The 22329-nt window shown below is 35.8% G+C and overlaps 1 pseudogene; it reads right to left on the bottom strand.

Annotated features, from left to right (window-relative positions):
• Nucleotides 1-12278: 12278 nt before the first annotated feature.
• On the bottom strand, nt 12279-21519 carry LOC142619278 (2-oxoglutarate-dependent dioxygenase 19-like; annotated as a pseudogene).
• Nucleotides 21520-22329: the final 810 nt, after the last annotated feature.

Below are 22329 nucleotides of genomic sequence, written 5' to 3' on the forward strand. Positions count from 1 at the left end.
CCACCTAGGAATTTAAGAGTTGATGGAATTATTGACTATTACAAGGCGAGACTTGTTGTAGAAGGCTACAAACAAAATGAAGATGTGAGTTTTCTTGATACATAATAAACCAAAGGGATTAATGATTCCTATACAAGGAAACAAAGTGTGTAGGCTTGTTAAATCTTTGTATAGATTAAAGCAAGTTCAATGCAATGACAAGATAAATTTGACAAAGAGATGATGTCAAATGAATTTAGATTTAATGCGACTAGTGTGTGGTGTGAAATATATCACATGAGGCTATGTTCTTGTGGGATATGCTTGTGTGTGTAGCAATATTAAAAGCTATGAAGATGATGTCAACTAATAAGTTCAACTCAAAAGATATAGGTGTTGTAGATGTGCTACAAGAAATGAAAATTTCTAATACATTTGATGGATTTGTCTTGTCTCAATAATTAATAATAATATGTTATTATTTTATTTTCTAAGTTAGTAAGTCTGTATACAACAGTTATTCTTGAAACAGTGTGTTTGTTTAGTAACGTATATTTTTATAGTCTCTCATTCATGAAAAATAACTTTGGAGAAACTCTCCCAGAGAGAAAATATTTTCTTACATTCATTTGAGTCAAAGAGAGAGAAAGAGATATAGTGTAGTTTGCAGAGCACGGACCTTGTATGCTTCTTTTCCGTGTTGTAGATCATTTTATCCTAAGAGGCAGACGTCCGTGAGTCTCAAAGCACCACAGATTGTGTGAGGGGTGAAATCTGCTTTAAGGAGATTGTGTCAAACATAAGACTTGATTTGAATTATTCATCCTTTACGCATTTGATCTATAAGTTTTTAATTATTTTCATATTTCTTCTTATATATATATACAGTATTTATTTTTTTGTTTTTGCCTATCACATCTATTTATGTTGTTATGTTTAGATTTGTATGTTGTTCCTTTTTTGTTGAAATATATCCAACAATTAATGGGTGTCCTCATTTGATGACCATCTCTTGTCAAGAACTTGGAGCATGCCACTAGGTATATACTATTTGGGTAAGGCATGAGCATCTATCAAGTGATTGGGGCCATTGGGCACATGAGTGTCCATTAAGGGAATGAGCACCTTTTTATCGATTTGCGTAGGGTTTGTGCATCGGGTATTTAAGGTCACGTGTTTAAGTTTTAGAATCTTATGGTTTGGAGGTGGATTCTATCATTTTGAGGCATGTTGCCTTTGGTTTGGGCGATTTATATTCCATTATCATCAATAATTAACCAAGATTTCATTCGTTATATGCAAATATGAGGTCTTGGGTTGTTAGATGTTGGAGTTGGCTCATAATTATTATTATTACTAGTTGCTAACCATGATGCACGGGAATAACTAATGAATGAGTTTCAAAAAAAAAAAAAAACTATTATTTTTGAGTTGGAGAAGTAAGCAAAAATGCATGAGATTTAAAAAAAGAAAAAAAAAAAAAAAGAAGAGAATTTATTAGTTAGGCCGAAGAAATCAATGTTGTTTTCTTTATTATTTTTTAATGAGAAAGAATAAGAGACAAAATACGTCTCTACTTTAGTTTGTGCTTTATATAAAAGTATATACATGATATGTTGTAATATATATACTTAAAGGTGCCTATTGAAAAATCATAACTCTTCAAATTAGTTATACCAAAAGTTTTCTATTGAAAGGTCATAACCCTTCATATTGGATATACTAAAAGGTGCTTATTGAAAAATCATAACTCTTCATATTAGATATATATATTAAAGATGCCTATTGAACGAAACGGTGTTTATTGACTGAAAATGTACATGTTGAATAAAAATGTATCTATTGAAGGGTCATAATCCTTTGGGTATAAATAGTGGTTCATATTCATTTGGTAACTTTTTTTTATTTTTTTTTAACTTCTCTTTCATCTTTTTTAGAAACACAAGAAACATATCTATGATTAAGTAGTGCCAAAGTCGTTGATAAGACCATCGAGAAAAAGCTTCAAGATCAAATCTGGGGTTAGAGGAAAATACTTGACATAATTTTAGGCATATGTCAACACACGGTTAAGTGTGTCTATATATATATGTGTGTGTGTGTGTGTGTGGGTGTGGGAGTGATGGGATTTTCTAACATAGAGAAATTGGTGTTGGTGAAGCATGAAGGCCTTGAAAAATCCAAGAAATGCTTTGTGCAAAACCTCTATTATGGCTTCATCTGATATTTTCCATGCCTATGGTGACAAGTTCCTCAACTCCTTCCCATCCAATGCATTTGACCAATTGGTTTGGACCCAATTATTTATATTTTAGTTTATTTTTAAAATATTTGGTGTGGGACTCTCATTGGTGTGTGTGAAACTTTAACAGATTGTACATAAGGTGACAATTGTTTTCCTTGCTTGAAGTCTGCTATTTGAAGTTTTAAACAAATTACTAATGTCACTCACTTGAAAGATAGTGAGTTGTTAAAACATTTAGAGTAAACTATTGGTAATATTGGGTAGTATAAGGATGATGTTATTGACCAATACTGATCAATGTGGGACCATATAAATGAGAGTTAGTACGTAGCCTAATTGGTACCAATATTTTGTATAGGCTATAATTTATCACCAATTGATGTAGTGTTTACTGACTGAAAATTTGTCTATTGAAAAATGAAAAGACATAACTATTCAGCATTTTTAAATGCATATATGACGTAAATTTGACCAATTGGTATGGACCCAATTATTTATATTTTAGTTTATTTTTAAATTTTTTTTGTGATGGGACTTGCATTGGTGTGTGTGAAACTTTAACAGATTACATGTAAGGTGTCGATTGTTTTCCTTGCTTGAAGCCTGCTATTTGAAGTTTTAAACAAATTACTAATGTCACTCACTTGAAAGAGAATGAATCGTTAAAAAATTTAGAGTAAACTATTGGTAATATTGGGTAGTATAAAGATGATGTTATTGACCAATATTGATCTATGTGGAACCATAGATGAGAGTTAGCATGTAGCCTAATTGGTACCAATATATTATATGGGCTATAGTTTATCACCAATCGATGTAGAGTGTTTATTGATTGAAAATGTGTCTATTGAAAAATGAAAAGACACAACTGTTCAACATTTTTAAATGTATACATGACATAAATTTATGTAACCACGTGGTGTAATAATGAGTAGTCAACAAAAAGTTAAACGTTTTGACTATTAGTTATTATATAGATATAGATTATTATTATGTGCGTAGAAGGAATTTTGTTTTAGAAATATATTAATTTTTAAAATTATTATGTTCATTAAAGAATAACTATTATAGCGAATTTTTAGAGGAATAACTATTTCTCTCTTTAGGGGATAACTATTTGTAACAAATACTTATTACTCGTAATGAAAATTCAATTAAACAACCAAATTGTTATTCTACAAGAATAGCCATTTCATTAAAATATCTATTTGTAGATATCAAACATGCCTTTATAATTAAGTAATGGAGGAATATTCCATTCAAATTCGCACATATTGAACATGTCCTTATTATTAAGTCAGAGTATATTCCTCGTTATTGAATGGGGAAATGTTTTATTCATACTTTATTCCTCTCCTAAATTATGAAACCTTGATTCCATCCTTGGTTAGATACACATAAGTTCAAAATCAACTTCCTCAAGCCCTATTGAGCTCCACCTTAGTCCTTACCGATGCTTACGCATAATACATGTACACCATCACCATACTCATTACCACCACCAAGCGTTCCAAATTAACCTTCATGCCCATGGAAAAACATTGAAAAAAAAATGACACCTGAGCATAACCCTTGAAAACTTGCATGGTAAAAACTATTATTTTAAAAATTGGACTAGATCCGCTAGTCAATCGCAAAACAAACCTTAAGTTGGTTTGGTAAAAATCAAGAACCAAACCTAATTCTGGTTCTTTGATTGTTCCGATTTTTTAAATCATGGTAAAAGTTGTACACCCCAAACCATTAAAACAACAAAATTCATACCCTTATGCTCTTTCCCACACTCTCAATCCACCCACCATTATTATGAGTCTTTATTGACACAATTTGTTAGGACATATGTGTTTTACCTGTTTAGAACATATGTCATTCATTATTTATGTAATTGGCTAATCCTTTGTCAAAACGCACTTTACTTGTAATTGGGTAGATTTAGGATGAAGTTAATGCTTCAAGAAACAAGGTTTCAAGATCAAGTGTTAAAGCCTTGCAAGTTTGTCCAAGAAACAAGTTGAGAAGTGCTCTTCATTAAAGCTCAACAGTTGCATCTATCGAGCTTTAAGAAGCTGTTCTAGCCCCGAGGCTCGACAGCTGTTCGACAACACCTCGACACCTGTAGTTGTTGAGATTTAAGAAAAACAGATTCCTAGTTCTGTTTTGAGTCTAATCCGTGGATGTGTCTTTGGGCCTTCTTTTCTCCTAACCCTAGACATATAAAAAGATTATTTTAAGGGCCGTCGAAGGGTGGCAAGTTGCACAAGCATTGAGAAATCCTTGTTCATGTAAATTGTAACTTGAGACGAAGTTCTTGCCCTAGTTCATCTCTTTTGTGAAGAAGTTGCTGTGTCTTTACACCGTAGGGTTTTGTAACCAAGCATCTTCTTGATCTTCATCGTGTGGATGAACTGAAGAACTTTGCAGACAACAATCTTCTCTAGTTGGTGATTGATGTCACGTACTAGGATCCACGCAATTGGTTAGTCATGTACTTGGGAGCCGTGCATCGAAAGAAGAAACTGTCACTACAGAACAAGTCCAAAAGGGTATTGGGGTAAAGGTTCAACTGTAGGTTGGTAAGGTACTTAGGATTCCTTTACTTGTAACCGCTTGTTGTGATAATAGTGGAGTTTCAAGAGTGGTGACCTTAAAATCACCCGGTGGGGTTTTTGCCGTGTAGGTTTTCCCCATTCGTAAACAAATCACCGTGTCATTTAATTTCCGCTGCATACTTAGTTTAATTGGTGATTTGTTTGTGCTACCACACGTTTGCATGATAATTTGATTAATTAATAAACTTGGCTGATTAATCAATTAATCCATCGCAAGGGGTCAATTCGTTTTTGGCCTATCAAGTGGTATCAAAGCAGGCACACTTTGATTAGGGTTTAATCTTTGTTGTGTGATCCATTGACCCCTGTTGTCATGGAAACTCTTGATTGTTTTGATTTGCATAATCTTGTGTTGAATGATGATGATATTCAAGATGCCTATTGCAAGCTTTGTAATTTTTGTATGAAATCTTTTGAATGTTCTGCAAAATTAAAAGCTAAATTTAAAAAGGTCAAACTTGAAAAAGATGAATTGATTGCAAAATTAGATGAAGCCAATAATTTGAATGAGAATTTTAAAAATCAAATTTCATCTCATGTGGACAAAATTAAGAGTTTGGAAGAGCAACTAGTTGAATATAAAACTGAAGTTGAAAATTTAACTACTGCCAAACTTGTTGTTGAGCCTAACTCAAAAGAAAAAGCTTTTTATATTCCCCCATTTAAAAGGAATAATGAAGAGTTGAAGGCTAATATTGCTAGGATAGACAAAGGTAAACAATCTGATGTTAACACTGAAGTTTCTAAACCTATGTCTAAAACTCCTCCTAGGTTGAATAAAAATTCTGAATTTGTCCCCACTTGTCATCATTGTCACATTGTTGGTCATATTGGGCCAAATTGTCCGAAGTTGAGGTCTCTGTCAACCTCTAATGTTAGACCTCATTCTAGGAAGCCGAGTAGCTCTAAAACTACTCATGTTTGTCACCATTGTAGTGCTTCCGGTCACACTCGGCCTAATTTTTTTAAGTTGTTTCCTCATAAGCGAGTGTCCAATAGGTCTCATCCTTTGTCTAAATGCTCTGTACCTATTCTTGGTGAGTTATTAAAAGCTTTGAGCTTTTTAACTCAATTTCAGGGGAATTCTAATTCCTCTATGTCTTTTAGTAGTCATATTAGGACACGTGCCTTTTCATCTTCACGGCCAAAGACTCGTGCTATGTGGGTGAGGAAGGATCCTAAGACTTAATTGTCTTTTCTGTTTGTCCTCTGCTTTAATTCTTTCTATCTACAGAAAGATTTCTTTGCTTAATTTCTTTTTTGCTTTTGGAATCATTTTTTCATGCATCTGCATTTTTTTCTTTTCTTACTTTCATGCATATGCATCTTTCTTTTATGCATTGCTTTGCTTTGTGTTAACATGTTTTTGTTTGTTTATTTTCAGTTTTATTTTGTTTTGTTTTCAAAATAAAAATTTGAGAAAAATTGAAAAATACAAAAACAGTGTGTGTATGTGTACATCGGTTCTTGTGAACCTTAAAATGACCATTGAAACAAAGTTTTCTAAACTTTGTATCTCTTGTAACTTAGATGAGCATTCTTATGCACAACTAAGTAAGTGAGCTTTGTAGCTCTTTGTTTGTGATGAGTAAGGTTAAGTGATCTCTTGTACTTAACACTCGTATCACTCTTTTTGACGGGTAGGACTAGAAAATCCTAAGAGAAAGGCATAAATAACTATCTCATCACTGTTACTCGCCAATCATGATATGACATCTATATGCTTTGGTATAGCAAAAGTGCAATGTCAATGACATCTGTATGCTTCGGCATAACAAAAGTGCAATGTCAAAAGCTTAACATAATTGGGTATTTCTTTTCTCTCCTTTATATACCCATGCATGGTTTGCTAAATAAAAAGAAAATATGCAATGAAAATAAAAGCAAAAAGAACAAAATGCTTTAAATATGATTGCAAGCATGTTTTCTAAGAGATGTGGGAGTTATAGGATGTACCTCAAAGGTGATAGTCCCCATCAAACAGTTATGATTGTGTGTGAGTTAAAGTGATTTTCTCATATCTCAAATCGTCATAACTTTGAGACACTTATGCAATCTTGCGATGTTTTCACACACAACACGCAATATTCTTTGCTACTCTTGATACATGTGCAGGTACAATGTGATTTGGCCATCACAAGATTTACATGTGTTGATGTATGCTCACTAAACTGTCTTGACTTGTTTTTAAAATATAAAATCAGTTAGACTTGTTTAGTGTGTGAGTGTGTATTTTGAGATCCCTGTGCTTAAAATTGTTGTTGAGAGATGATTTTGAGAATCTAATATGTTGATTGAATCATTGGTTGAGTTGCATGCGTGATTGCATTCATGTTTGTGTTTTTCCTTCTCAAAAAACAGTTTAGAAAAGTTGGCTCAACACCTCCTCGATACCTCCTCGACACCTGGCTGTCTGTCGAGCTTCTCAGCTTTTTCTTATCATAATCTTGATAGCTTCTTGACACCTTCTGGATCGATCGAGAAACCTCCTGTCCTCTCGATAGCTTCTCGACACATTCTGGATCGATTGAGAAACCTTCTGTCTCCTCGATAGTTTCTCGACACCTGGTGAATTGATCGAGCATCTGTTCTCGTGTCATGTCTTGTTCCTTGACACCTTCTAGATGGCTAGATCTGTCGACGTGTATTTCTCGACACATACCTCGACAGATGTCTCGACACCTCTCGATACTTGCAGCTGTCGGGATTTACTGAGGTTCTATATAAAGGATTCTGTGCGATCCGGTTCTCATTTCTCTCTCGACAGATTTGTCTTTTCACCTTCCCAACCTCTCTCTTTCACTCCAAATCCTTTTCTCACAGTTTCTCAAAGCTTCTTCAAGTTTTTCTCCACTTGGTAAGCTTTTTATTCATCATTCTACATGCATTTCATGTTTTTGAAACCTAGGATTTGGGGTCTTTGAAAAATTTTGGGGTTTTTCAAAATTGATGGGTTTTTATTGAAATTTTTGGGATGGGTTTTGTAGTTTTTATCTTAAAAAATCCATGCATTGAATCACATTCGCATACTAACAGTATTCTCATACATTTAGATGTGTGAAATATGTTTGTGTGCTGGTAGGATTGGATTGGGCTGAGCCCATGATGTTTTTCATATTGCATGTCACATGTTCATGCATTCCCCATGCATACGTTCTATCTTTTTAATATACTTGTTATATTTGAATTGTGTTGGAACTTTTCTGAGTGTTTCTTTCTCCCCCCCTCTCTTTTTGTTTGCGTTAGTAGTGTCTATGGCACCAAAATGTAAGTCTATTTCGACCCAGAACCCTCTTCGTTCTAGGGCCTCTTCATCTTCTGATTCCACTCCTATCTTTGTTCGGTTCCGTGATGAGAAAGCCTATCAGGACTTCTTGGAGAACTTCTCTAAATGAGGTGTTCATTCGAAACGTCACGTTGTTCGGGCATGCTTTGCCGACACTAACCTTCCCGATGTCTTTCACAAACAGGAATGGGAGTCATTGTGTGACGTCCTGGTCACTTTTCCTTCCGTGCTAATCCAGGAGTTTTACTCCAACATGCATGGATTCGATTATTCAGTACCTCTCTTTCTTACTCGCGTTTGAGGTACGGGCATAGTTGTCACATCGGAGTTGGTAGCCGATGTGCTTCATGTTCCGCAGGTTGCGCATCCTGATTACCTCAGTTGTGAGCGTTTATGGACTGTGTCCAAAGACTAGATGATATCTGCTTTTTGTGAGCGCCCGTCTGATTGGGATGAGCACCCGTTTATGTCATGTCGACCTTTCGCTAAAGGTCCTCGTTTCTTAAACATGGTGATGACTTTTATCTTGCATCCTCTCTCTCACTACAACTCTATCACAGAGCCTCATGCTCGTTTTCTGTTGTCTCTTATTGAGGATCTTACCATTGACTTTCCTTTACATTTCATCTTTTCCATCTTAGATGTGTATAAGGATACGGCTACCCGTGATAAGCTCATCTTTCCTTCCGCTATCACGAGGATTTTACGCCATTTTTTCTATCCCTTTTTCTGTCATGGTTGCCATAGATGCCGCTACCGTAAAACATAGTGAGGCACAGTTTCGGTCGCGTCAGACAAGTTCGGCAGCTCCTTCCTCCCGTTCCGCTCCATCCAGATCTGCTCGTGCTTCATCCGCTCCCTCTTCCTCTTCGAGCGATGTGACACTAGGAGATATCATGGCGTAGCTTTAGCGCATGGATGCTTGCCTAGATACGCTCTCTACAGAGTTGTATCAAGTGAATGTTCGTGTTGGTCGCATTGCTCGGCGACAGGCGACCATGGGTGGTTTTGCTCCTGAGGTTTCTTCTCCACCACCTCCTGTGGCTTCCCCGTCTGAGGATGATGATGGTGATGACGATGATGCTTTGGATGATGATGATGGAGATGCTAACTTTACCGATGAGATGTCTACTTGACACTCTACCCTTTGTCACTCGTGACAAAAAGGGGGAGTAGTTTTGGGTTATAAGAGTAGTCATACTTAGGGGGAGAGCTTGTATAAGGACATTTTTGATAGGAGGAGTGTTGAGTGCTGAGGGATGTAGTGAGGATTACTTGTATCTTTTTCTTTTCTCTACTTTAGATACTTTTTTCTTCTTGTACCTAGGTCCTGTTACCGTTATTACATACATTGTGCTCATTTTGTTATATATATATATATATATATATATATATGATGTTGTATGTTTCTTTCACCTATCTCTACATGTGTTGTTTCTTTTCTTTCTTTATACACATGTTTCCTTATTTGTATGCAATCTATTATTTCTGTTTCACACTAAGATGCCTTGATGAGTTTTGTTTAAAGTGTTTCAGAAATACAGGTTGTTAAAGTCTACTTGTCGTAAACTCTCTTCTTGCAAAGTTTTTCAAGAGTTTGTGTTAGGATAGATTTTATTGTATTCAACAAGTGAGTATGAGTTGAGTGATTTATGACTTCTCTCATATGTTCATTTGTTGGTTGTGGTTTTGTCACGGATTGCCAAAGGGGGAGATTGTTAGGACATATGTGTTTCACCTGTTTAGAACATATGTCATTCATTATTTATGTAATTGGCTAATCCTTTGTCAAAACGCACTTTACTTGTAATTGGGTAGATTTAGGATGAAGTTAATGCTTCAAGAAACAAGGTTTCAAGATCAAGTATTAAAGCCATGCAAGTCTGTCCAAGAAACAAGTTGAGAAGTGCTCTTCATTAAAGCTCGACAGTTGGCTCGACAGCTGCATCTATTGAGCTTTAAGAAGCAGTTCTAGCCCCGAGGCTCAATAGCTGCTCGATAGCACCTCGACACCTGTAGCTGTCGAGATTTAAGAAAAACAGATTCCTAGTTCTGTTTTGGGTCTAATCCATGGATGTGTCTTTGGGCCTTCTTTTCTCCTAACCCTAAACATATAAAAAGATTATTTTAAGGGCCGTCGTAGGGTGGCAAGTTGCACAAGCATTGAGAAATCCTTGTTCATGCAAATTGTAACTTGAAATGAAGTTCTTGCCCTAGTTCATCTCTTTTGTGAAGAAGTTGCTGTGTCTTTGCACTATAGGATTTTGTAACCAAGCATCTTCTTGATCTTCATCGTGTGGATGAATTGTAGAACTTTGCAGCAAACAATCTTCTCTAGTTGGTAATTGAAGTCGCGTACTGGGATCCGCGCAATTGGTTAGTCACGTACTTGGGAGCCGTGCATCGAAAGGAGAAACTGTCACTACAGAACAAGTCCAATTGGGTATCGGGGTAAGGGTTCAACTGTAGGTTGGTAAGGTACTTGGGATTCCTCTACTTGTAACCGCTTGTTGTGATAATAGTGGAGTTTCGGGAGTGGTGACCTTAAAATCACCCGGTGGGGTTTTTACCTTGTAGGTTTTCCCCATTCGTAAACAAATCACCATGTCATTTAATTTTAGCTGCATACTTAGTTTAATTGGTGATTTGTTTGTGCTACCATGCGTTTGCATGATAATTTGATTAATTAATAAAGTTGGCTAATTAATAAATTAATCCATCACAAGGGGTCAATTCCTTTTTGGCCTATCACAATTGTTAGGACATATGTGAATCATGTTAGGAACATATGTCAATATTTTATGTAATTGACTAATCCTTTGACAAAATGCACTTTAGTTGTATTTAGGTAAATCTAGGATGTGTTTAGTGCTTCAAGAAACAAGATTTCAAGTTCAAGTGTTAATGCCATGCAAGTCTATCCAAGAAACAAATGAAGAAGTGTTGTTTATTAAAACTCAACAGTTATCTCAACAATTAGTATCTATTGAGGTTTAAAAAGGTGTTTCAGCCCGAGACTCGACAGCTGCTCGATAGTTAGGGTACCTGTCGAGATTTATGAAAATCAGTTTTTCATATCTGATTTCATGCCAATCCGTGAGTATGTGTTTGGGCTTTCTTTTCTCACAACCCTAAACATATGTAAGGATTATTTTAAGGGCCGTAAAAAAATAACACAATTGCACAAGTATGAAGCAAAGTGTTATCCAAGCAAATTGTGACGGGAAACCTAGGATGCCCTAGTACATCTTGAAAAAGCTGATGTATTTGTACATCGTAGGGTTTTGTGACCAAGTAACTACGTGATTTTCATTGATGAACTAAAAAACTTTGCAGCCAACATCTTTCTCATGTTGGTAATAAAGTCGCGTATTGGGATCTCCATAATACAAGGAGAGATTGTCACTACAGAACAAGTCCAATTGGGTATTAGGGTAAAAGTTCAACTGTAGGTTGGTATAAGGTAGTGAGATTCCTTTACTTGTACTTGTAACCGCATGTTGTGATAATAGTGAATTTTCGGGAGTGATGACCTTAATATCACTCGGTGAGATTTTTGTCTTGAAGGTTTTCCCAATTCGTAAACAAATCACCATGTCAACTTTATTTTCCGCTGCATTATATTTTAGTTAGTAATTTGTTTGTGTTGCCACGTACATTGCATGTTAATTTGATTAATTAATAAACTTGGGTAATTAATCAATTAATTCATCATAAGGGGTCAATACATTCTTAACCTATCAACAATAAATTCTCCTCACAAAACCCCGAGTAAATTTTCACTGGTATGTTCAAATTAGAATCAATAACAACTAACCATTTATGATTTGTTGTGAAAATGTTGTAAACCTAACACCTTTCTTATTAATTAGAAATGATTTTTGTTTCCCTTGGATCCAAATTTATCATTCCAATGATTACAAACGGGGTTTTATTTTAATATTTATTATGATCTCAAAGTTTTTAAGACAAAATACATAATAAAAAAAATCCTTATTTATATCATAAGATTATCATGCTCACTATAGATAATAGCGTTATAGCATTGACACAAAACACCAAACACAATTTGCATGCAAATACTACTTGCATGGCTTATTGCGCAAACAATCATCTCCGAGGATGTACTTGATTCAGGAACCAACACCTACCCGGTCTATCAAAGTCGAACATTAATTTTCATGCATGACATTCCATCAATTACTTGGTACTGAATTGTTTCCAATAACTCTTCATAGGTCTTCACAAGGTATGCTAGTGGGTGATGCTCATCTACAAACTCTGGCATTGGGCTCACTGTAGTGTCTGTTAGAAATACTGAATAAGTGTATTGTATTTCTAAATAAAAGAATATACATGTGTGCCTTTATATAGGAGGCACATGAGTGCAATACAAGTAAATGTGTAGTACAAGAATGTGTGCTATACAAGTAATCTAGTTGGGCCTAAAGCCCATAACACTATACACGTTAACAGCTCCCCTTAAACTCAAGGTGGATGTGAGACCAACTTGAGGTTGTCAACCAAAGTACGAAGGTGTCCCTTAAGATGTGACTTGGTGAAGATATCTACAAGTTGATCTGTAGAGGAGACTGAGATTAGCTTGAGAGCACCATGGATAAGATGATAACAGATAAAATGACAATCGATCTTGATGTGTTTAGTCCGTTCATGGAAGACATCATTGTGAGCAATATGAATGGCACTCTTGTTGTCATAATAAAGAAGAGTAGTAAAGGATGTAGACACACCTAAGTCTTTAAGAAGCCATTGTAGTCAAAGAAGCTCAGATGTGGTATCAGCAAAGGCACGATATTCTGCTTCAGTGCTAGAGCGGGCCACATGAGTTTGTTTCTTGCTTCGCCAAGAAATCAGAGAAGAACCAAGAAGAAAGCAATAACCAGTGGTGGATCTGTGATCAGTGGGATCTCATACCCAATCAGCATTAGAAAATGCATGGAGAATAAGAGGAGACTGAGCAGTGTAGAAAAGACCATGGAAGAGAGTGTCCTTTAGGTACCGAAGGATGCGCAGAACAACATCATAGTGAGTCGATCGTGGAGCAAACAGATACTGGCTCACCTGGTGAATAACATAGGAAATGTCTGGACGAGTAATAGTGAGATAAACTAGGTTGTCAACTAAGCGTCTGTAAAGAGAGGGATTAGACAATAGTTTCCCCCCTAAGGGAGTCAAATACGTATTAAGCTGAACTGGAGTGTCAACAGTCTTGCTATTAGTAATTCCAACCTCGAGACAAGAGTTCAGAGGCATACTTGACTTGAGTAATGTAAAGTTCATCTGTAGAATGAGTGATTTCAAGACCCAAGAAGTAGCTGAGATGTCCAAGATCTTTCATCTCAAACTGCTAACTGAGAAAATCCTTGAGTTCTTGAATGCCACTAAGGTCATCACCAGTTATGATCATATCATCCACATACAAGAGAAGTAAAATTTTTCTTTTGTCAGTGCGACGAAGAAATGGAGCAGAATCATAATGACTAGCCATGTAACTGAAGCGAGAGATAGTAGAGCTGAATTTGGCAAACCAAGCTCGTGGAGCTTGTTCAAGGCCATAAAGTGCATGTCGAAGGTGACAAACCTTGTTTGATTCAACAGAGAGACTAGGAGGAGGTTGCATATAAACTTCTTCACTTAAATCCCCATTAAGAAATACATTTTTGACATCCATTTGAAAAAGGTCTCATTTACTGGCAGCAGCAACAGCTAAGAGGGCACGAACAGATGAGATACGAGCAACCGAAGCAAATGTCTCTTCATAATCAATCCCATACTCCCGTGTAAAACCTTTTGCAACAAGACGAGCTTTGTAGCGCTCAATGGACCTATCAGAGCGAGTCTTAATTTTGTAGATCCACTTACAACTAACCACAGATTTCCCAGGAAGGAGAGTGACCAAGTCCCAAGTATGATTTTTAAATAATGCATCAAGTTCCTCTTTCATTGCAATCTACCATAAAGGGTTAGTGGAAGCCTCACAATAGGTGTGAGGCTCGTGCAGTGTAGTAAGGGCAATGTAAAAATGATAGTCAAGTAAATGTACAAGAATGGATCTTACCCGAGTTGAGTGACAATGTGGAATGTCTTATGCAAGATCTTCAGGCAGAGCCAGAGCAGGGGACCCAAGCTTAGGGTTGGGTAGCTCGTCTTCGACCTGTTCATCTTCCACTTGTTCATTAAAGGGGGAACTAGGAAAGGGATTAAGGATATCTGGTGGTTGGACAAAGAATTCTACAGGAGAATCGGGAGCAGCTACAAGAGGATCAGGAGCTGCTATAGCAGGAATATGTGCCTCATCTGGAAATATATCTAAGACAGAGGAGGAAGATAGAGAAGCACAGAAGTGAGAGAGCTCGACAAAGAGGCGATGTTCCCAAAAGATAGCATTGCGGGAGATATGAAGACGATGAGAAACAGGATCATAACACTGATATCCCTTTTGAGTTTCGCCATAGCCAAGAGAACAACAAAGCCTTGACCTAGGCTCAAGTTTGTTATGCTCATGTGGCTGAAGAAGAACGAAACAAGCAGAACCGAATGAGCAAAGGTGGTGATAGTCTGGAGGTGACCCAAAAAGGGGCTTATATGGAGTTTGATTTTGGATGACAGGACTGGGAATGCAATTAATAGCATGAACAACATGAAGAGCAGCTTCGCCCCAAAAAGAAGCAGGAACTTTGGCAGAGAGAACGAGAGCACGAACAGTGTCAAGAATATGACGAAGTTTTCGTTCAGCTCTACCATTTTACTAAGAGGTACCTGGACAAGTTAGGTGATGAACAGTGCCATAGGAATGCAAAACAGCTTGGAAAGCATATTGAGTGTACTCAAGAGCATTATCAGATCGAAAAATTTTGATACGTTTGGAAAATTGAGTTTCAACCATTTTTGCAAAATTAGAATATACTTGCATTAATTCAGAACAAAGTGTCATATTAAAAATCCAGCTATAGCGAGAGTAATCATCAACAAAGACAACAAAATATCGAGATCCACCAATACTAGAGATAGAAGAAGGCCCCTAAACATCAAAATGAATGAGGTCAAAGATATCAGTGGATATTGATTCACTAGTATTGAAAGGCAAAGTTGTTTGTTTTCCTAACTGACATGAAACACAATCAAAATTTTCAATAGACACTAAACCTAACAAACCTCTAGAAGCCAATTGTTGTACTCGAGAAGAAGATGCGTGACCAAGTCGAGCATGCCAAAGTGCAAGGAAAGGAATAGAAGAAACTGCAGCAGCTGCAGCAACAGAAACAGGAGCAACAAGTGGAAGATGAAGGTTGTCCACAGGAAACATACGCCCAACTCTGGGACCGGTCCCAAGCTCCTGTCCTGTCCTTGGATCCTACACAATACACCCAAATTAATCAAATATAATGCGATAACCAAACTCAGCTAATTGTCCCATAGAAAACAAATTGTAAGAAAGGTCAGGAACATTAAAGACCCTAGGAACAGAGAGGTTGGAGGTCGAAACAGAACCTATATTATGACCAGACATTATGGAACCATTTGCTATGCGAATATTAAGAGGGTGTGGTGCAGGTTTAAGTTTAGAAAATAAGGACGAATGAGGTGTCATGTGATTGCAACAAGTAGAATCCATAAGCCATGAGGAGGGAGACATACCAGATAAAGCTGAGAGAGAAGAGGAATAAGATGCACTACCAACCATACGAATGACATTGACGATGATGTTTTTAAGGTCATCTGTAGACATGGTAAAAGTGCGACCTGAAGACTTAGACTATGCAGAGACGGGAGCCATTGGTTAGACACTCTTAATGTTAGCAACAGTAGCAGCATAAATTGAAACAGCTGATTTGTTGCGATGATAGCAAGTCTCAATATTGTGGCTAAAACGTTTGCGAAAATTGCAAAAATGTTTGCTAGATTGTCGGTGACGATTATTGCAACAAGAAGAAGACCTGTCCTTATTCTTCATTTAGAAGCAAAATATGCAAAAATGAAATCTACTCGAAAAACTGGGTAAGGAGCACCTGGACTGTAAAAAGTCAACTTTGGGAAAAAGTCAACGGTCAACCATAGTCAAAGTCAACACTAGAAGTCAACGGTTAACAGATGACAGGACGCTGACATCAGCTAAGGCTGACATGGCAGAGCAATTGGCACGTGTGGCGCGTGGCGCATGTGAGGCGCGTGATGCAGCGTAGACGGCGCGTGAGGCACGTGACACGGGGCAGGGTATATTGGCGGCGCGTGGGAATGCGTGACCTATCCGATGAAGCCAATTCTTTTCCAAAGTTGTAGATCAGATAAAGACGATTCCGATGGTGGCGGTGGCAACAAGATCGGAGCAACCTTGGTGGCGCGTGAGGCGCGTGTATGATTTTGCTGAAACTTTGACTGGCGTGTGGTGGCACGTGGATCCTCTGATGACGGTTAGGATTCCACCAAGTAGTAGATCTGCGAAGGACGATCTCAGTGGTAGCTGAAAAAACTCAATCAAGGCAAGGATCACAACGGCAACGATATGGCAATGGACTTGAGACTCTGAACGGCGGTGGCTGCAGGTCCGGAACCAGAGATGATGACTGAGATGCGTTAGAGGTTTAGTTGCAAATGGCTGCAGCAGTAGTTGTAAAGGCAGAAGCAATTGTGAGTCTGGGATAACACCAATGAGAGACAAGACTACGAAGAAAAAGTCAGAGTAATGACCCTGATACCATGTTAAAAATACTGAATAAGTGTATTGTATTTCTCAATAAAAGAATATACATGTGTGCCTTTATATAGGAGGCACAGGAGTGCAGTACAAGTAAAGGTGTAGTACAAGAATGTGCTATACAAGTAATCTAGTTGGGCCTAAATCCCATAACACTATACATGTTAACAGTGTCCAATGATGGTCCAAGAAACAGTGGTAAGCTTATCCTCCTTACTTTTTTGTTAAGAACCACTCGATGCAAGAGACTCTTATACTTCCCATTGGTTAGAATTTGTGCAGCAATAAAAATAGGCAAAATTTCTCAATTTTGAGTTGCAATAAAATATCAATTTAGTTTTATAAACGACAAAAAGTAAAAATGAAGTAAATAGGAAAATATATATGGCATAATTGTGCATTGAGAAGAGAGTGATTCTGAACTTACAATATGTACCTCAATATGGTCAGCAATGATGACAACAATAGAATTACGTTGAGGATTTACATTAATCCATTTCCCATGATGCTCTAGTTGAAGACCATTACTTTCACCTGGTAAGAGGAGGACTAGGAGCCCAGTGCCGCAATGAGGAGGCTGACCTAGTTGATTTTCAGTATTCAAACGGAGTCGATAATCATTTGCTGAAATAAAGTCATGGCCTGATTCTAGCTTCATTCTTTTCTATATGTAGCATTCTTCAAATCCCAAGGTTTTTGATATCCCTCTAAGCAATTGGATTCCAAGTTCCCTCATTCTTTTGATGCATTCTTGTAAAATCTCACTGTAGACATGAACAAAAGGTCTCGTGGGTCAATGAGTCATAGCTAATGAAAGTGCTAGGGTTTTAGACCCCAATTGTCTTAGATTTAATAAACTTTTAGCCAAATAATTAAATAAATTAATTATAAATTAGATTTGAATCAAATAAATATAAAAAAAGCATAGAACACATAAACAATAAGAATGATGACCCAAGAAAACTTTTGAAATTGTGGTTTCAAAGTAAAAAAATCTAGGGAGAATTTAACCTAAATAATCCTTAAGAAAATATTTCACTAATAAAATCGAAGTTTATACAATAGACTTGACCTTAAATCTATTGCTACCTCATGTGGTACTTACTGGCATGACCATATGTAGCTCCAAATTCACAGACTCTTCTATTTTGAAACTGTTACACACAAACAATCCTGTTTGTGACTTTGAGATCTCCACTCAAAGATTTGGATCAGCAACACAAACTTTCTAGTTTGTGACTTTGAGATCCCTACTCGAATATTTAGATCAGCAACTGTAGTTGATTTAATTGTAGCAGTTTTTCTTTATAACTAAACATGTTGTTTACACAAGGTCTCCAGCTATAGCTCCAAAATGGTATGGAAGAGCTTCAGATTTGTGTACATAACACTCCCCTCTTGAATGTGTAAAAACATGTTCTAAGGTCTGTATTTATATATACTTAAGATCCATCAAAACCCTAGATCCAATGGCTAAGAAAAGGTAAGATCTGAAATCTAGCACGAATCCCAATCGGTCGAGATGTGCATCTCGATTGATCAAGATAAGTAACATTTATCTACACAAGCTTTTTTGATATCTTTGAGTCTTCATCTGTGCTAAACTTCATTTGTCTTGTTTAAGTCAATATTTCTAGACTAAACAATTGGACAAACTAAGTTCTAAGGTTACAATTTTTTTTTATGGCTGCCAATCTAAAAATATGAACTTAACATAAAATAATCATGTAATTGAATCGTGTACTTAATCATATAATGATTGAAAACAAAAAAGAAATGAAAAAGAAAAAAAAAACACACAATCACTAAATCACATGTGATTGAATAATATAATAAAAGTGAATTATTAATATATATATATATATTGTTGCTTAAAATTAAAATTAGTCTACATTTGGTAATAGTTGTTGAAATGTTTTCGTTGTTGCTATTAGGTATTGGGTGTCATTTAAAAAAAAAAAAAATCGTGCGGATATTTTTATTAATTCATTATTCTATAAAAAGTCGGAATAACACAATAAAGAGTTTTAACATTAGAGCATTTGCATCCGAGTGTAAATTCACACAATTTTAGCCTATATGATATACAAGATTTTTGGAGTAAAATGTGTAAAACTTGCTACTTTTTGTATTTTACAAAGGTTGATATGATTGCTCTTAAAGCTTGGAAATTGTGACAAAATAGACAAACGGTTCTCATCTCCATAAAAAGACTCTTTCACAAAATTGACAAACGGTTCACTCCTTGAAAAGAATCTCTGGTAAGCTCATTAAGTTGAATCTGAATAAGTCGGTTATTTTCTTCATATAAAGAAAATGTGAACATTTCTAGGACCTGAAAAGTTTTATGAAAATTTGAATAGATGTTAAGAGAATTTTAAGGCAAAGACTCTAAACTTGTGTTTTTAAAATGGGTCATATAATAAATAAAACAGTTTTTCACAATAGTTGAGTTGGCCTATTTTTATTAGTTTTCATTTAGATTCATCACTTATATCATATTACTCTCTACCAGTCATAACTTATCAGTTAGATAATTATGAAATATTTTGTGAAATTTATTGTGACACTTGAGTTAATTGTTTTAAAATTAGTCCACCACTTACTCATCTTATGGGCTGAATCTTGCTTTGTCTTCTTTTATTTTACTTTCCCAAAAAAAGAAAAAAGAAAATATGAGAGAGGAAATTGGGGTGTGGTGGAAGAAGATTACCTTAAACTAGCAAGTTTGGTAGGGCAATGAAAGGTAGGATGTACGACCATTTTGATGAACTCCGTGCTGATTAAATTACTATCCCATCTGCCCCAACGAATCATATCTGTTGGATCATTTGTCTCGTACTCTCGCTTCTCCTCCTTCCTCAGATCAAAGAATTTGGCTAATGTCTTGTAGACTCTCATTATAAGGTTATCCGGTAACTCATGATTAATCACCTGCCAAAATATCAAGTCGGCTAATCATACACGTGCACTAGGGCTGTAAATGAATAGAGCCATAGTTGAATAGTTCTTAGTTGATCATGAAGAAGTTTGCTTATGTTCTTTATTTAGCAAATAAACTAAGCTCAATCATAATAATATATTCATGAGCAAAGTCATGGATATAATATTTGATTTTCAGTATATATAATATCATATATTTATTTATTTATTTATGTATAAAAATTTTGTTATATATACAATATATATAAAGTTGTATAAGTTTGTAAATAAGATATTAAATTATTATTTATATGTTATTAATAATATAATTAGTCCATTTCGTATTTTTACCAATATATAGTGGGTGTGAATATAATTTTTATAAGCTTATAAAAAAAATTATATTATCTAATAATTAAGGTAATATTATTTCAACTAAAATTTATTTAATAAGACAGCGTTTCTATTCTTCTAATTTTTTTGTTGTTGAATAATTACTTTATTGCTCAACCCGAAGGAGGGGAGAAACAAAAGAACTGGGCCAAATTTCATCTCTATCCAAAGCCCGCAAAATTGAAGGAGGTAAAATTGAGATGGAAACCGGTTCAGTTCAGCTTATAAGAGTTGCCCAATAGGCCAAAAGATGGATAAAGACATTGCCCTTTCTATTCTTCTAATCATATCAATATTGTAGGTCCCACCTATAACAAACAGTGTTTATAATGTCTACAATTTATCCATTGGCAGTACTGTAAAAACTTGAAATAACTTCATACTTTCTTTGTTTCGATTATATATGACCCACGTAAACAAGAGGTGAAGAGATTGTAAGGGTTGATTTTCATACCATGAATGAACCATACTCTAGGCAAGCATTGCGGAGGTCTTGGGTGGTTTTAAACTGTTTATCAGGGTCATCAGATATTAGCATTGAGAAATCAATGATGGGAATGGGATCATCTACTCCTGATAAGGAATCATCAGTGTTAATGGATGAGCTATTTGAGTTAACCAGTGGAATGTAACAATCGTCAATTTATCCATAGGCAGTACCGGGAAATGGGCTTTTACCCTTATTTTATTAAAATATCCAGTAAATTGCTTTTGTTTTGAAATTACTAAGCACCATGTTCTTGTTTTGAAACTCGATTTTTAGAAAATCGAGTTTTAGATAAGTTTTTCCTTGAAACTTGATTTCAGTAAAATTAAGTTCCTGCTGGATTTTTTAAATTAGGAGAAGTCACGGGTGCTCCTCCAACATTGCAAAAAATTACCTAAAACTCGATAATCATATAATCGAGTTTTATGAGAAACTCAATTTTTTAAAAATCGAGTTTCAAAACAGAGAGACGATACTTAATAATTTCAAAACAGAAATATTGTGCTAGATATTTTAAAAAATAAGGGCAAAAGCCCTTTTTTCCCAGTACCGTACGTAAACTTGAAACTTGAAACTACTTTCATACTTTCTTTGTTTCAATTATATATGACCCACATAAACAAGAGGGGAAGAGGTTTTGAGGGTTGATTTTCATACCATGAATGAACCATACTCTAGGCAAGCATTGCGGAGGTCTTGGGTGGTTTCAAACTGTTTATCAGGGTCATCAAATATGAGCATTGAGAAGTCAGTGATGGGAATGGGATCATCTACTCCTGATAAGGAATCATCAGTGTTAATAAAAGAGCTATTTGAGTGAACCAGTGGCACGTAACAATCGTCAATTTTCTTCTGATTGACTGCTGCATTTGTTTCGGCCATTGAGAGAGAGAGAGAGAGAGAGAGAGAGAGAGAGAGAGATGGTGCAAATAGGAGCTTTAGAAGTAAAGAACTAGGAGTAGGTGAGGCAGTGCATAAAGAGAGCCATATGAGACAGAATTTATAGGCACTTATCGTGTTCGGTAGCTTTAGCCTTGCGGTTTGGAACGCTAATAAAAACAAGATTTGTAAACGAGGAAGAGAAGTCCATACATTAGAACGTACAATATTGGCATTTCTTCTTGATGTAGAAAACTGAATATGTTCCACTAAAAACGAGAAACTTATGACTCTAGCCCGGTTTGGCTATTTGGTTAGGGGTGATTCATGTGAGATGGAAATTTTGGGGGGTGGGGTGAGATGAGTATAGTTGTGGCTCTAAGAATTTCTTCCTATATGATTATTAAGAAAATTAAATTATACGAAATCTATTAAAAAGAATACTTCATTATATTGACAAAAAAAAAAAAAAAACAAACAAACATACACGTAAATACATAATTTCTTACAATTTCATTTTATGAGTTTTCTTATTTTAAAATTGTTAGCTACAGATAGTCTTATTATCAATGTTATAAGTTATATATCTTTTAAAATTTTAGTTGACCAAAATTTTTCTTGAGCTTTTTCGTTTTGTTTTTAAGGGCCTAATATATTGTTAAGGAGACCAAAGTTTAAAGACAAAATTTGGTTACAAACTTAACTGTAAGCTAAGGGTATAGTACAACCCTCACGAAACAAATTAACATAACTACATATTTTAAAAATCTAACCGTTGAATTGTATGTTCTTTATGTTCTTAAAACATATGTC

This window comes from Castanea sativa, chromosome 12 (genome assembly GCF_040712315.1).
Source record: "Castanea sativa cultivar Marrone di Chiusa Pesio chromosome 12, ASM4071231v1".
NCBI lineage: Eukaryota > Viridiplantae > Streptophyta > Magnoliopsida > Fagales > Fagaceae > Castanea > Castanea sativa.